We start from the raw sequence: 18,087 nt of genomic DNA, 5'->3' as shown, positions 1-18,087 counted from the left end.
CTACATATTTCATAGTCTCATGCCTCATGCCCAGACCTTGACCTCTAGATTTGTCCAATCCCTGAATCAGTCACTCAACGAGTCACCAATTCGAACCATGAAAAGTGATTTCATGGAACATGTTAGATTAGGGGTTTTCAGATTGATGTCAGCTTTTCATGAATGGTTTTTAGTGGTAGGTACTCTATCTTATCATGACAGGATGATGATGGAGGAAAAGGAGAGGGATAACATGCTAGAAGACACCTATGGAGCTGAAGAGATGAGATGAAGGAACATAAGATTACAACAAAAGAAAAAATATGAAGATCGTGACATTTAATACTCCTCATCTTCAAGTCATGAGGAGGATTAAGATGAATAACATAGACCATCTTTCAAGAAGACACAAAGAAACTAGCAAGAAAGAGTGACTTGATATTGCCATGTCATCACAAAGTTCATCTCATCAATATCATGTCATGAGTCATAATGTGCCACATCATTTTTTGGATTATGTAAATTATATATGGGAGAAGTGTAATGTAAAGTGGAAGTCCAAGAGTCAACCATTTAATGTGGAAAGTCATGTAGGAAGTTAAAAGGTAAAAGAGAAGTCGAAGAATCATGAGGGTAGCCAAAGAGTTACAAGGGAGGTAAATGATCATGCCATTTTTTATATATACACCCTCATTGTTCATGCAAAGAAATTTTCATGTTGACTCCTCCTACTAGGCATTGGAGAGGAAGATATTTATTTTGGAGGAGTGAGTGCCTACTCTAATTCTCACTATTGGAGCTAGTGATGTTCACTGTGTTGATGTATCTTGGAAATTTTAATTAATTTAGAAGCTTGTTGAGCTAGCACGCTTTCATGCATATGTTGTGAATATTGTGAGAATAGTCTTTGAATGTTTGTGATGTATGTTTTTTTCATATGTACTATGGAAATTGAACTATTTTGGTGGCGTTGGTAGTTATCTTGTTGAAGGTGTGTTGTATTTAATTTAATAATCATTTCTTTCTTGTGAACTATTTCGCGGGCTAATCAACAATTCATTCATATGTATATGCTCATGTGCATGTTTTAGATTAGTACTATTACTTGTCTTTAAAAGGAACACTTTTCTCTTCCCTTTTGGTAGAAGGACCTTGATAATTTCTGCAGCTAAACATTTCACAAGGCATACTCACTTGCTGATTTGAGAATACTTATGCATTAATCTCTTGTGATGAACTTTGTAGCTAAGGAAAATCCATAAGAATATATGGTAGTTGTGATGATAATCTGGATGGGTTTTCTATTCCAAATGGTGTGAGGTCTAATTGGGACTTCACATCGGGGAGACCCCTTTGGTTGACGTATTTCCAACACCGTCAACAAATGGTACTAGGAGGGCCATCTAACAAGCTATTCACGTTTAGTCTATTTTTAGCCTCTTATCTGAAATGGATCATCCCCAAATCATAATCCTGGAATGTTTCTCCAACCTATCCCCTAGTAAAATTTTCATCTCCATGGAAAAATTTGATGACTTGTCACAATTTAAGTTCAATAGTGAGGGTGATGCATCCATGACCAACCATGGATTTATTTTTCTTAAGTTCTGTGAATACTATGAGATTGAATGCGGAGATGTGGCTTTTATTCTTTTCTCCCTCATACTTGAAGGTCGAGTTGATTGATGGTTTCATACTCTATAACTTTCCTTCATTCTTTCTTTTGAACACATCATAAATGAGATTCATTTAGCATTTGATAGGTATGATTTCCAGGATGTTCTTAAACAAATCAATCAACTAAGAATGAAATATAATGAATGAGTTGAGGATTTTTCTAATTGATTCCTTCACCTTTGTTATGAATTTCTGGAAGAAGATATCGATTGGGATTTCTTGAAACAAAAGTCTGAACGTTTGGTTCATATATATTTTCATGGTGAATCTGAAACTCCTGATGTTTTTGCTTCCTTAACTCTTGTAAATCATGAGACAACTCTAATTTTAGAAGAGGAACCTATTATTTCTTATGTTCCTTTTCCTCCTCCTTTTCAGTTCCAATTTGGGTGCCTCCTTGTGATGATGCTGAAGTTAGGAAATCTTAAAATCATATCATTGATCTGTCTCTTTAGCCTTTATACATTTCTCATCATCTAGATCTTATGGAGGAAACCTTGGAATGGTTTGTGGAGCCTAAGGTGAAGACTAACTCCTCCATTTTGAAATATGGTATTACTTCTCACAACATAAGTCTTGAATCTAATTTCGATACCTATCATCCTCTACCATCTCTTTCTCATGACCCCTTGTCCCTTGATCTATCTAATCAATCTCTCCCAAATCCAAGTAGTGAATATGTGCAAGGTAGTCATATTTCGTAGGTAGAGGAGTAGGAAGGTGAAGACCCTTTCAAATTTTCTTCTCTTTTTCAAAGTCCTTCATGTGAAGATGGTGTTTCCTCATTCTTGGTTGATATTGAATCCGGTAATATTGGTAGTCAATCAAATGTGATTAGTTTTCCTAATCAATATGAAGTCTTCAACATCGATAAATATGATGAGAATGACTATGTTGATATATATTATGGTGAATTCCCAAGTGCACTAATTGATCTTTCATTTTCTCAAGAAGATTTTTTTTTGAAAGATTTAGATCTTAAATCTGTTACGATCAAAGCAGATTCACTTGTGAACATTTCTACCTCTTCACGTTCCTATCCCTTGTTCTCTACCATTTTTAATTCATCAACTTGCGTTGGAGATTATCCATTTTATTCAAGTTTGTCATCTCAGTAGTTGAATATTTAAACGACACATGATAGTGAGATTATCCATTATGAAGAAGAAATTAGTGAAATTATAGAGCATCCATTCCATCCCTTATCATCTTTTGCTTTGTATGGGGGAAACTCCTCAAATCGATGTGATCATGAGATTTGTTTGATGCATCCATTCTTAGACTTGTGATAAGAAGACTATCATGATGAGTAATCTGTTTGTTGAATCTGAAGCATCTAATTAAACCAACGATGTAGATGGTTGCCATCAAAATAGTGGTGATCTTGTTAACTTAACCAATAGCAATTGTCTACATGCAATTTGTGATTTGACTTAGTTTACAAAATGTTCTTATTTGTCTTTTAAAAGTTTCAGAACTTGTCAGGAAGTTGAGGCACTTCAACTGTTCTTGATCATTACGTCAAGTTCTCACAATCCTGGTGAAATTTCTAAACCATGTCAGATTTTGATGTTCTCGGAGAATTATTTCATTCGTATTTTTTCACTACATGCAAACTCATTCTTGATGGATTTCAGGATTTCTCGTTACAATTTTCCTATTTATTGAAATAGATTTTTTTATCATATTGTTGTAGTGAATTCATCGTCATGAAAATCTCTTGTGTTGAATTCAGGTTCGGAGTGTATACCTTTCATGAATGTGTGGAATTACAAATATTATCAATTTGAAGATTAGCTTTAGCCAAAGAATTCATATATGTTGAGTGCTATGCTGAGTAACCAACTCGTAGTCTCTCTTTTGAATGTCTTGATGACACTACAAATCCTCTTGAGTGTTAGCAAGTGCTTGAGTTATTTGTTGAATCAAGTTCCTCTTTTTCATCTAGTACATCTTGACTATACTGGCATTCAATTTCAATTATTTTGATGATTACGATGCTTATACAATTTGTCACTGGTTACAAGAAAATGGTTTGTCGCATTCAACATCCGAGGATGTTTATAATGAGATTAATATTGATCGATTATATTTTAAGAAGATAATTAATAATGAAATATATATATATATTTTTTTTGTATTCAGTTTTCTTAAAAGATTGTCTTGATATGAAATATTGGAACATGGTCAACCATGATCCAACACCACATTGTGACATATATTATTTCAATATAAAAATCAACCATGGTCCAATGTAGCATTGTGAGAAAGATTGTTTCAATATAAAAATCAATCATGGATAACCATAGTCAGTATTGCTCAACCATGGTCAGTAGCCATGGTCACATTCTGACAAAGATTATTTCATGGTCCAATTTCTCATTGTGAAAGCCATGGTCAACCATGGTAAACTATAGTCCAATTTCTTATTGTGACAAAGATTGTCTCAATACTAAAATCAACCATTGTCAACCATGGCCCAATATGTCATTGTGACAAAGATTATATGGATATGAAAATCAATAATGGTAAACCATGGTGAAACATGAAATTATGACAAAGATTGTCTCAATATGAAAATCAACCATGGTAAACCATAGTCAACCATGTTTATTTTAGAGTTAATAATATTTTCCTTAGGTTTTATATACCTTCAGTTTATAATATTAATCCCGTGGGTTTAATATTATTCCCTTGGTTTCATAATACCTCGGGCGCTTAGTATTAATCCCTTAGGGTTATTATTCGTTTGTGTTGATAATATCAATCCCTTGGGTTTATCAATCTAATATTTCATATTCCTAGTGTATAATATTATTCATAGGGTTTATAATAATAATCCTAGGGTTTAATATATATCCCTTGAGTTTACAATCATGGTCAACCATGGTCCAATATCAAATTGCAACAAATATTGTCTCAATATGAAAATCAACCATGGTCAACCATCGTTAACCATGGTCAATATTGGTGAACCATGGTCGAACATCACATTGAGACAAATATTGTCTCAATATGAAAATAAACCATGGCCAACCATACTCAACCATGGTTAGTCATAGTCAATCATTGTCAACTATGGACAACCATAGTTAACCATAGTCCAATGTCGCATTGTGACAAATATTGTTTCAATATGAAAATCAATCTTGGTGAATCATGGTAAACTATGGTGAACCATTGTGACAAAGATTTTCTCAATATGAAAATCAACCATGGTCTAACGTCACAATGTGACAAAGATTGTCTCAATATGAAAATCAATCATGCTCAGCCATGATCAATCATGGTTGAACATTGGTTTGTGACAAAGATTATCTAAATATGAAAATGAATCATGCCCAACCACTGTCAAAAATATTTATTTTAGGGTTTATAATATTTATCTTAGGGTTTATATACTATGTGTTTATAATATTAATCCATTGGGTTTATAATACTATGGGGTTTTAGAGTTAATCCATTACGTTTATCATTCCCTTGGGTTTAATATTACTCCATTAGGTTTATAATAGTTTGGGGTTTTAGAATTAATCCATTACATTTATTATTCCCTTGGGTTTATAATATCAATTCCTTAGATTTATTAATCTAAGGGTTAAAATTCGTAGCATATAATATTATTCATAAGGTTTATAATATTAATCCCTAAGGTTTATTTTTCCCTTGGTATTATAATATGAATCACTTGGGTTTATCAATCTAAGGGTTCATATTCTTGGGGTATAATATTATTCATATGGTTTATAATATTAATATTTTGGTTTAATATAAATCTATTGGGTTTATAATCATGGTAAACCGTAGTCCAACATCACATTATGACAAAGATTTTCTCATTATAAAAATAAAGCAATGTCACATTGTGACAATGATTATGCCAAAATAAAAATCAACCATTGTCGATCATGTTCCAATGTCTCATTTTGACAAATATTGTCTCAATATGGAAATCAACCATGGTCAACTATAGTCAACAACCATGGTCACATTGTGACAAATATTGTCTCTTTGTCCAACGTCACATTATGACAAATATTGTCTCTTTGTCCAACATCACATTGTGACAAACATGGTCGTGCATGGTCAATCATGATCCAACATCACACTGTGACAAATATTGTCTCAATATGAAAATCAACCATGGTCAACCATGGCCAACCATTGCCCAACATCACATGTGACAAATGTTTTCTCAATATGAAAATTAATCATGGTCAACCATAGTCTAACGTCAGATTGCGATAAAGATTATGTCAATATGAAGATCAACCATGGTAAACCACATTTATTGTAGGGTTTATAATATTTATCTTAGGGTTTATATAACTTGGGTTTATAATATTTATCCCTTAGGTTTAATATTATTCTTTTGGGTTTATAATCCCTTGGGTTTATTATTTCCTTGGGTTTATAATATCAATCCCTTGGGTTTACCAATCTAAGGGTTCATATTCCTAGGGTATAATATTATTCATATGGTTTATGATATTAATCCTAGGGCTTAATATAAATCCGCTAGGTTTAAAATCATGGTCAACCATGTGCAACCATGGTACAATATTACATTGTGACAAATATTGTCTCAATATGAAAATCAACCATGATTCACCACGGTAAAATGTCCCATTATGGAAAAGATTGTCTCAATATGAAAATCAACCATGGTAAAACATGGTCAACCATGTTTATTTTAGGGTTTAGATACATGAGGTTTACAATATTAATCCTTTGTGCATATTCCTTGGGTTTAATATTACTCCCTTTAGTTTTTAGTATTAATTTGATGGGCTTATAATATTAATCCATTGGGTTTATTAATCTAAGAGTTAATTTTCATAGGGTGTAATATTTTTCATAGGCTTTATAATATAAATCATTGGGTTTAATATAAATCCCTTTGGTTTATAAAGAAGAGCAATGATGATGTGGGGGAGGATTCTTCACAAGCTACTGATCAGGATCCTTGGTAGGGAGGCAAGGTTATTGATTAATGGATCCTACAAACCATGGAGTATTTTGGGAGTGAGTTGCCTCCAGACCCCTCCTTTAGATAAGTAAGTCTAACCTCCGCTCTCATAATCAAACCAGAATATGGTATATAGACAGAAATTTTGCCTTACACAACAAGTATTTACAAAGCCAGTCTCTGGTTGGTTCTGCGACGAGGATATATCTCTCCTACTTTTGAGCCTTTGAGGGGTAGAAAGATCTTATGTTATACATGGTCAACCATAGTCCAACATCACATCATGAAAAATATTTTCAAAATATGAAAATCAACCACGGTCCAATTTCGCAATGTGAAAAAGTTGTCTCGATATGAAAATAAATCATGCTAAACGATGATCAACCATGGTCGAACATCGCTTGGTGTCAAATACTGTCTAGAAAATTTACCATGGTCAACCATGTTTGTTTTAACGTTCATAATATTTATCTTTATTTTTATATATCTTGTGTTTATAATATTAATCCCTTGTGTTTAATATTATTTGCTTGGGTTTACAATAACTTCGGGCTTAACAGTTAATGCCTTGGATTTCTAATATGAATCCATTGAGTTTATTAATCTAAGGGTTCATATTCCTAGGGTACAATATTATTCATAGGGTTTTATAATATTAATCCTAGGGTTTAATATAAATCCCTTAGGTTTACAATCATGGTCAACAATGTTCAATGATGCTCCAATGTCACATTGTGCCAAAGATTGTCTCAATATGAAAATCAACCTCAGTCAACCATGGTCAAACGACACACTATGACAAATATTCTCTCAGTATGGGAATCAATGATGGTAAACCATGGTTAATCCTCTTTATTTTAGGGTTTATAATATATATCTTAGGGTTTTTATTCCTTGGGTTTATAAATTTTATCCCTTGGGTTAAATATTATTCTCTTGGGTTTATAATCTCTTAGATTCTTAGTACTAATCGCTTGGTTTTATCATTCCCATGGGTTTATTAATCTAAAGGTTCATATTCCTAGGTATAATATTATTCATAAGGTTTTTAATATTAGTCTTTGGGTTTAATAAATAATCCATTATGTTTATAACCATGGTAAACCATGGTCTAAAGTCACATTGTGATAAAGATTTTCTCAATATGAAAATCAACCAATGTTGCATTATGACAAGGATTGTCTCAATATGAAAATCTACCATGGCCAACCAAGTTCCAGCACCGCATTCTCACAAGGATTGTCTCAATATGAAAATCAACCATGGTCATCCATGGTCAATCATGGTCAACAATGGTTAATAATCATGGTCACATTATGACAAACATTGTCTCTTGGTCGAATTTCACATTGTCACAACCATGGTAATCCATGATCAACCATGGTCCAACATCGTATTGTGACAAAAAATGTCTCAATATGAAAATCAACCATGGCCAACCATTTTCCAACATCGCATTGTGACAAATTTTTTCTCAATATGAAAATAAATCATGGTCAACCATGGTCCAATGTCACATTGTGACAAATATTGTGTCAATATGAGAATCAAATGTGGTCAACTCTGGTCAACAATGTTTATTTTAGGGTTTATAATATTTATATTAGGGTTTATATACCTTGGGTTTATAATATTTATCCATTGGATTTAATATTATTCCCTTGGGCTTATAATCCCTTGGATTATTAGTATTATTCCCTTGAGTTTATTATTCCTTTGGGTTTATAATATCAATCTCATGTGTTTATTAATATAGGGGTTCATATTCCTAAGGTATAATGTTATTCATAGGGTTTATAATATTTATCTTTGGGTTTAATATAAATCCGTTGGGTTTATAATCATGGTCAACCATGGTCACCTATGGTCCAATGTCACATTGTAACAAATATTTTCTCAATATGAAAATCAACCATGGTCCAACGTCACATTGTAACAAAGATTGTCTCCATATGAAAATCAATCATGGTCAACCATGCTCCAAGGTCCCATTGTGACAAAGATTGTCTCAATATGAAAATCAATAATGTTCAACCATGATTGGTTTAGGGTTTATAATATTTATATTAGGGTTTATATACCATGAGTTTATAATATAGATCCCTTGGGTTTCATATTATTTCCTTGGTTTTAGGTATAAATCCCTTGAGTTTATTATTTTCCTAGGTTTATAATATCAATCCCTTGGATTCATTAATGTAAGGGTTCATATTCGTAGGGTATACGTTTATTAATATTAGTCCTTTGGTTAAATATAAATATCCCGAGTTTAATTAATTAAGAATAATTAATATAAATTATAAAAAACAATATTTATATTATTTAATAAATAATAATAATAATAATAAGTTAATTATTGTTATTATTTATTATTAATTATGAATCAATTAAATTTTTTTTTTTTCTGTATAAAGACTAATTCTATTAAGAGAAAAAATATAGTACAAACAGGCTTGCGAACAAGCGAAGCAAAAAGCGAGGGAGCCAGTGGGGATAGGCTCTCTACCTCGCTCCTTAGAAACAGACAAGAGAACACTGAGAAGCAAAAGAAAGCACTGAGCAGAGAAAACTACCCTGAGGGGTCAGTTCCTACCACCCGACATTTTTTTCCTTTTTTCTTGCTTACTTTGACCCACCCAGAGGAATTTGGCTGAGCCATTACAAGTTGCAGACTATTCTGCACTGGCGGTGGAATATCCTTATCAGAGTCTGAGGACGAAGAAGAATGAGTACGTTTTTGAGAAATCTGAGGGTCAGATGGGACTGCCGGGTCGACCGAGGGAGCGTCCATCGGAGTCTCATCATCTTGCCCGTCTGCTATGGTTTCCTCCTCATCCGCGCTGGAGAAGTCTAAATCGTTCATACGACGGGGCGGCTCACAAGGATTCCAGTGGTTGGATTTGGGCTTGTGTTTCGGTTTCTTCTTTTTGTCGAGGAACTGGGTGCAGGTACTTTGGAGGTGTCCCGCTTGATTACAATGTCGGCAACGGAAGGCTGTATTCTCGTAATCCAATGGTTGAGTCCAGTGGAAATCTCCCATCTTGAGATTGATATGATCCGGCAGTCCTTTGCTGATATCTATTTCAGCGCATAGTCTTTCATAAGTGTAGAGACCATTATCCTTTCTGGAAGTATCTGTAGCTAGGTAGCATCCCAAAGTGTCTCCAATGGCTAGGAAGGCAGAGAAGTGCCATAGATGTGCCAGAAGGTTCGGGAGCCTGACCCAAATGGGAATCTTGGTGATGATAGCTGTAGAAGGGTCAAATTCTAGAAACCAAGGGGCGAGAAAAAGCCCAGCTGATCCCCAGAACCAAGGGCCTCCCGTTAAGACCTTTTGGTAGTCTTCATCTGAGTAAAAAACCACAATGAAGAATCCTTTTGAGCATAGGTAGATCTTGCTTTTATTGGTCCAAGAGTCATGGATCCATTGATATAGCTCTGCTGTGCAAGGCCAAAGCCCATTAAATCTGCATATAAGTGCAGATTCAGCAAATGTTTGGTAGCGATTTTCAAGCTCAGGATGAGAGCAGTTGATAGAGGGAATTTCCTCTGATTTGTCTACCAAAAACTGTTTTGGAGCCCCATTTGGATGGGCTGATTTCGAAGAGGTTTGAGGTTGGCCATCATTTTTGCAAGCTGCATCTTTATAAGAAAAAGAAGGGGCAGAGGAGGTATGCCCAAAGGACCCTCCTCTTAACCGAAAGGAAACCCCAATAGAAGCGTCCTTATGAATGCTATAGAAGGAAAGAGGAAGGGTATTCATAAGTTGCTTCAGGGAAAATTTTAAGAACCCCCCCTAAATTTATAAATATAATAAATGGGCGAATCTCCATGGTATATAGGAAAAATGGAAGGCGATTTTATCAATAATATAATATGTATATATAATTTTTTGGCGAATCTCTCACCAGGCATGGCGAATATTTTTCTCAATTATAAAATCTTGTAAGATCTTGGCGAGTCTTTCACTAAATAATAAAACTTTGTAAATTCCTAGTGAATCTTAGCATAGGCTACATGCTGGTTTAATTCCCCCATTTAAATAGGCTACATTTCAGGTGAATACCATGGGTCAATACCATGTGCCATTTTTATTTTTATTAATTCTAATATTAGGGTTAATAATGGTTTTTTGCATGGTATTAATAACAATCTAGTCCATGGTATTTGTCCCATAGTAATTTGGCCATAGGTTTCACCTAAATATAACCCATTTTTTGAGTGTTCGTAAATATAAGGTGACTTATGGAGTAAATATAAAAAAATGTTTTATTTGTTTACCATACCTCTCGTTTATTTATATTTTTATTAATTTACCATACCTCTTTTACAAATATGGTATTTGGCCCATAGGATTCACTTAAATAAAACCTCTTTCTTGAGCCTTCATAAATAGAAAGAGGGTTATGGACTAAATATAAAAAGAGGTTTTATTTATTCACGATACGTCTAGTTTATTTATATTTTTTTTTATTTACCATACCTTTTGAGTAAGTATAAAAAGACGTTTTATTTATTTACCATACCTCCACTTTACTTATATTTTTATTTGTTTACACCCTTACATGTATATAAGGTGACTTATGGAGTAAATATAAAAAATGTTTTATTTATTTACCATACCTCTTCTATAAATATGGTATTTGGCCCATAGGATTCACTTAAATAAAACATATTCTTGAAAATGGGCGAATGGATTCACTTAAATAAAACCTATTCTTGAAAATGGGCAAATGGAAGGTTGTAAGTCCTAATTTCAAGGGCTAAATTTACCTTTTTTACCCTCTCCCTTAAAATAAGGTGGGCTATTTGAGGTGATTTGTAAAAATGTACTATGATACAAAATATTCGCCCATTAAAAATTTAAAACCCCTTAATTTCGCCAAAGGGCGAACATTCGCCCCTAAAATTATCCTTGAGTTGCTTACCCTGATATAGCAGCCTCAGATAAGATGAGGGGATCCTCAGCCGGCGTTCGAGTTCTTGCAGGAGATCTTGCACCAGATCTGTTGCGTGAACCCATTGCATCATCGTCTTGCTCATAAGTTTGATTTGGATCTGAAATGCCTGAGTCTCTTCAGATTGGTCTGGCTGGTTCAATGGATGAATCTGCTTCCAGCAAATCAGATTCACCGATCTTGGAGCGATGGCTGAAGCTGGACTCGGAGCATAGAGGATGTGTGCTGCTACCCTTAAAACTTCTGCACGCATGCCCAGCAAAAACAAGAAGCAAAAGCGTTGCTTGCTTACATCAGATCTGAGATCTAGAGCATGCCTTCCGCAGAAAAGGGATGAGGTGAATATAGATATCCGTATCTGAATCTTTGGCTCTTTGCTTCGGAGAATGAGATCTACCCTGAATGTTGCAGGAGAAAAGGGGCAGAGTGGTTCAAGGGCCTCGCACTCTGTTCCTTTAGCTGCCCTGGTCTTCAATTTGATAACGCTCAGTAGAACCGGCGGCGGCAGTCCCTGGCTTGATCTGCAGTGAGCAGTCCCTACCTTTTCACGCATTTCTGGAGGCGGCAGTCCCTGCGGCAGTCCCTGCCTTTCGACATGATGAATGAAACCTAGGGTTGCAGAGGCGTACAGGGGCGCGGCGTCCATTCCAGCCATTCGTCTCTTTTCCGACTTCTCTCTATTTTGACCTGGTACCAACAAATTATGTTGAGAATGAATATGGTAATGAATCAATTAATTATTAATAATGAATTGATGAATTAATTATTATTAATATTTACTAATTATTAATACTATTAAATTTAATTAACAATAAAAAATAATAACATTAATTAATAAACCTTGGTTGGGGTGTGTGCCAGAGGATCGCAGGGATGACAAATAATTATGAATAATAAAGGAAAGGTACCACCCATCGCCCCCCACATGCTCAAGGTGATGGGTATGGTGGCCCTTCACATGAGTACATGCAAGGGTGGTGGGAAAGGTGGCAGGCACGACAGGGACGAGGAGGGAGGCACAACATTTAAGGCAAGGCAGGTGAGTGGAAATTGTATTATTTTTTTTCGGATTTGGGAGATGAAGCACTAAATTAGGAAGGTGTCGGCACCATCGACAACATATGAGGAGTGAGAACAGTATGTATACTTGCCGTGCAACCCTCTTGCAATGGAAACATGGTTTTTTTCTTGCTGGAGGGATTGAGAGAAACTTGGGAAGGGGAATTGGGGGACTTGTTGGGGAAAGTTTCACAGCCATTGCATGGCTGTTATCTGGTTCTGCATCTTGGTTATAAGGAATTTGCGTATTGACCTACCCAGTGGCCAGGAAGCCCCTTCTCATAGTAGTATTATGACCTCCCACATTAATTGGGGTAGAACAAGAGAGGTTGTGCACTGTGGATGGGTAGATTACATACCGATAAATGAGGCTCAGGATAAACAGTTAAACGTATGGGCTATTGGGAGGAGCATTGGATGCAACCCTAGCAAGACATGGGGAATGGGGAATAGGATACATGCTTAGAAGCCTATTAGGACCCCAGGGGGAATGAATGGGTATAATAAGAGTAGAGGAGCAGCGCAGGCTAACTGGGTAGAGGGGAATGTGAAGGCTTACCTGAACATAGGGATTCTTGCATGGATGAAAGAGGGGACTGCCAACCATTCAGTGTACGAGTGACATCGGTAAGGGAGAAGAGAGAAGCTTGAGAGGATAAGGAGACTGGTCTCGTCTTCTGACTGGGCTGTCATCCAACCTACAGACTTCTCTGAGATTAATTGGGATAGGACAAGGATTAGGGAGAATTCCTACAATAAGAACCAAAGCAAGAGGTTGACACCTCTTTCCTTCGAATAGGTTTCGAAAGAAGTGGAGATGGCTCACCCAACGAGAGGAAGGGGTCGCGACAAACGTGGAAGGGAGCCTGCAAAGGCCAATGATATAAGAACATCAATACCACAAAGAGGGAGGAAGTTTCTTGAACATCTCATTAGTGAAGCTTCCGTGGCATATTGAGAGGGAACAGATGTAGGAATCCATAATCTGTTGGAATAATGGGAGGAAGAAATTAAGAAAAACAATGAGACAGAGGAGGAGATAGAGAACTGGAGGACTTTAGTCCTAGATCCTGAGAATGCCAGAGGAAGGATAACCCAATTCAAGAAGACCCTATATCTCTATTGGCTTATGAAAAACCTAATGGGGAAGGACATGGAACAAATATCGGCGAGGATGGATCTGTCCCTCCAAGACATGCCCATCTAGAAATAGGATTTCTAACACATCTGATTCCAGCTCCACAAGTAGGACATCTCACTGGATAGAATCCAAAGGCACATCCCATGCATCATTGAATTAACAGAGATGTCTTGGAGTTAGGTCCCTATACTACTAGTGTAACCCCTATTGTTGTTAGTGAAACCCCCTATTGTTATTGTTGTGCCCTTATATTATTATTGTTATTTCAGCTCTGATTATATTATGACCCCTTAGACTCCTATATGTAGAAAGGAGGTCTTGTCATTTCTATCATCCAAGAATTGTTCATTTCTGTAATGTAAAGGAGGTTTCCCCCTCAAAGAGGTGAATTCTAAGGCATTTATATTTCTTTTCTATCTTTTTGTGAGATGTTTTCATAACATTTGGTATTAGAGCTTTGAATTCTAGGGTTTCACTGCTCCAAACAGGTCATCATGGAATTGTCCCTATAACTTTTTTTCTACAAAGTTTAAGAATCTAAAAACAAAACCCATTTGAGAAGAAATCGGTCATAACCTCGGGTCCAAATTTCATATCTTATCTCACTATACTTTCGGAGATATGATCTGAGGAAGTTATGCTTTTTGCAAGCTCCATAAGTTCATCTCAAATAGGTCATTGTGAAATCTTAGCTGTAATTTGTTTTCTACGAAGGGTCAGACTTTGAAATTAAAACCCATTTGAGCCGCAATCTTGGTCAAGATTGGATCTGAATTCAGATCTTGTGTTGCTATATTTTCGTTGATATAATCTGAGGAACTTACAGTTTCTACAGAATCCCGAATTACATTCTAAACAAGTGAACTTGGGAAAATCATCATAGCTTTCTCTCTGAGAATCAGATTGAAATTTCGTAAGAAGTTATAGAAAGAGGACAGACTATAGTTTTCTGTGTATATTTTTTCGATCCGAAGGTTGAAATAGTGACACGTGGCACATCGTACAAGTTCTTTCTACTAAAACATTATGTAATCAGGTCATCTTAGGAGATTGGGAATAACTTTTTCTTGGAGAATCCAATTTTGATCAGACTTGTGGCATTAAAAAGAGGGCTCAGAGGACTACCGTAGGAAGTAACTTAAGATCATGGAGAACCGCAATTACAGAGATACAACAGATTCAATATCGAGCTGTTACGAAGTGAAAAAAAGAAGAGGAAATGCAACATGATATATCAAAATCACGGGACCAAGTGCAACAAAATTCACTCTCACAAAAAGTAACAGAAGCTAAGATGGATGGTTTAAAGAAATACATGGAAGATAAAATGCATGGTTTAAGGAAATACATGGAAGCTAATATGAACATCATGGAAGCTAAGATGGATGGTTTGGAAGCTAAGATGGAAGGCAAAATGGATGATTTGAAGACAGATTTGACAAAGTTGCTACAAGAAATGTTTATGAATGGAGAAAAGGTAGTAAAGGAAACTCATTATGAGAAAAAAATGAATTTTAATCATGATTTCATAGACTCTGATGTTGGATTGAAGACCCACCATGTTCCAAAGATCGATATGAGGATGTTTGATGGCAAGGATCCTAGAACATGGATACTACAGATGGAGTAATTTTTCGATCTCCATAATGTGAAAAACACACAAAAGGTATGTATTGCAGCTTTATATTTGGAACCAAATCAGTTTGTATGGTATCGATGGCTTTTCTCTCATAAAAAAATTGTCACTTGGGAAATTTTTACGAAAGAAATGATAGCACATTATGAGGATACAAGAAGCAACACCTTTTTAGCCAATTGATAAATCTCAAACAAAAGGGTTCAATGATGGAGCACATTGAGGACTTCCAAAAATTGAACATAAGGGTAAAAGATATTTGTAATGCCCCACTCAAATCTTATCCTACTAATTTTGTTAATGTTTACATTATCTAATAATATTGAGAAATATTGGTCTAATATAAAATTCATGATTTCCATTATTCAAATTCCCCACTTACCTTCTCAAATTGAATATTAGGTAGGATATGGTATCCTTCCATTATTTCAAAATATATGTATTCATTTATTCACATTTACTAAGGAGAAGACATGGTCCTCTCCATGTAATTACATCTCACATTTACTCACATTTACTTGGGAGAAGACATAGTCCTCTCCATTTTATATCATATATATCCATTTCACATTCCCCAATGTACCCTCACATTTACTAAGGAGAAGACATGGTCCTCTCCATGTAATTACATCTCACATTCCCCAATGTACCCTCACATTTACTTGGGAGAAGACATAGTCCTCTCCATTTAATTATCAATATATATATATATATATATATATTCACCTCACATTCCCAAATGTACTTTTCAGATTTACTTGGGAGAAGACATGATCCTTTCCCATTAAATTCTCAATTTTATATTCATGTCACATTTCCAAATGTACCCCTAGCTTACTTGGGAGAAGAGAAGTCAATTGTAAGGATGGATGAGAAGTTAATGACATTAATGAGAGGTGGTTGAGATGGGGAAGGGAAGGAGGGTATAAAAAGGGAACAGGGAAGGAAGAAAAAGGGGGGGTTGGAGTCTTGCTTAGGATTGTGGGGGTTGGTTGTGATTGTTTGGCCTTGTCATGATTTTGGGAGACGTTGGAAACCTGTGGAGGTTTCTTGGGTTTGAGAGGAGGAAGGTATCATTATCTAGTTTTGCACATTCTTCTTGAGGACACACTATATCTGGTTGGACTTGGGCACGGAGGGCTAGGGAACCTGTGGAGGTTTCCTGGGCTAGGAATTTATTTCCTAGTTGGCTGGGAGGTAAATCCGGTTGGGTCGGTGAGAAGGAGCGTTCAGCAGGAGCTATAAGTCAAAGGTATCATCATCAACCGCCGGAACAGGTATTTTCCATGGACCACTCTTGTTAAGTTGATATCAATGGAATGCTCACCTTAATTTATGTTGCTTATGATAAAGTGATAAGATGTTAAATGTTTAAATCTATGTAAGAAGGTCAGCAAGTTCTTTTTTTAAACAGTAGGAAAATAGATCTATTAGTGTATAATAGATTGAGACTCTAATAATTGGAATTAGGCCCTTACACATGGTATCAGAGCTTTGGTTCAAAATCTGGACCCAAAGCCCACTAAACCCAAATTCCGTTATAAAAAGCTTATAATCCTCCTAAGTACTTGTAATATCTATCTATATATATATGTTTTAGATTGAAAATGATACATTAACCTCTTAGAAAAAAAAAAAAAAAAAAAAAAAAACCAAAGACTTTAAAAAGGTTTGGCTTAACAACGATTTGATCATTCTTATGCCAACAATTGATATGCTAAATTTCCATTTTGGAAAGAAAAGATCTCTACGTTGCGTACATTTCCATTTTGGAAAGAAAAGATCTCAAGGTTTATGTAGGATCTACATGCATCTAGAAGAGAGGAGGTTTATGAGTATATATACCACAGCCATCTGAGAGGGGCCTTTGATTTATTTAGACTTGCCTGAACAAGCCCATAACCCATTGAACTAGGTACTCATGGTATTTTTTTTCATGGGCGGTGGCAATATTCCATTAGATTCAATCCAGCCTTCTTGCCTCCGAGAATACTTAGAAAAAAAAAAAAATCCACATTGGAATGGATAGAAAATTAATCTTCACTGCTTCCTGCTTGGCGGCAGTTTCATTAGCTGTATTTGTGTATGCGATTCATCATAGTGAGAAAATACTCGGCATCCAATCGCAGATGAAAAACCTCAAAGGAAGTTCAAGTGCATTTTGGCTGGTAACTCCTAGTCGCCCTTTGTACACTTTCAACACCAGCGGGAACAAAATGGGCAAACCTACTTTTCTTTTATTTATTTATATTTTTGTAAAATCTACCGCTTCCATTTGGAGTAGTTTGGTACACTGCTAAGCCAATTCTTTTCAGTTTTAAATACAGAACGTACCAAAAGCACGAATTACAGTGACAGTTGGGGATTTTCAAAAAAAATATATATAGGTCTAGTATGTTCAATTAGAAGTTCGAACGACGATTTTAAGTTTAAATTTGACGGAAATGGACTTTTCTGGGGTTCGTAATCTCTAAATTTTATGCAGTTAGAGGGTTTCTATCATTGAGTTGGCGATTCTAATTGCGAATTTGACGAAACATTGTTACATTGTTTAAATGAGGTTTTAGCCTGTAAATTATTCGTTGAGTTGGTGATTATGAGTGTAAATTTGAAGGAATGTTCTTTGTTTGAGGTACGCAGTCCGAAGGGTCGAAACCGAGACCTGTGC

Source organism: Pinus tabuliformis, chromosome 9 (genome assembly GCF_031772625.1).
Source record: "Pinus tabuliformis cultivar Carrire ecotype Pingquan chromosome 9, CPIR1, whole genome shotgun sequence".
Taxonomy (NCBI): domain Eukaryota; kingdom Viridiplantae; phylum Streptophyta; class Pinopsida; order Pinales; family Pinaceae; genus Pinus; species Pinus tabuliformis.
The sequence above is the reverse complement of the archived record's forward strand: the minus strand, read 5'-3'. Positions refer to the sequence as shown.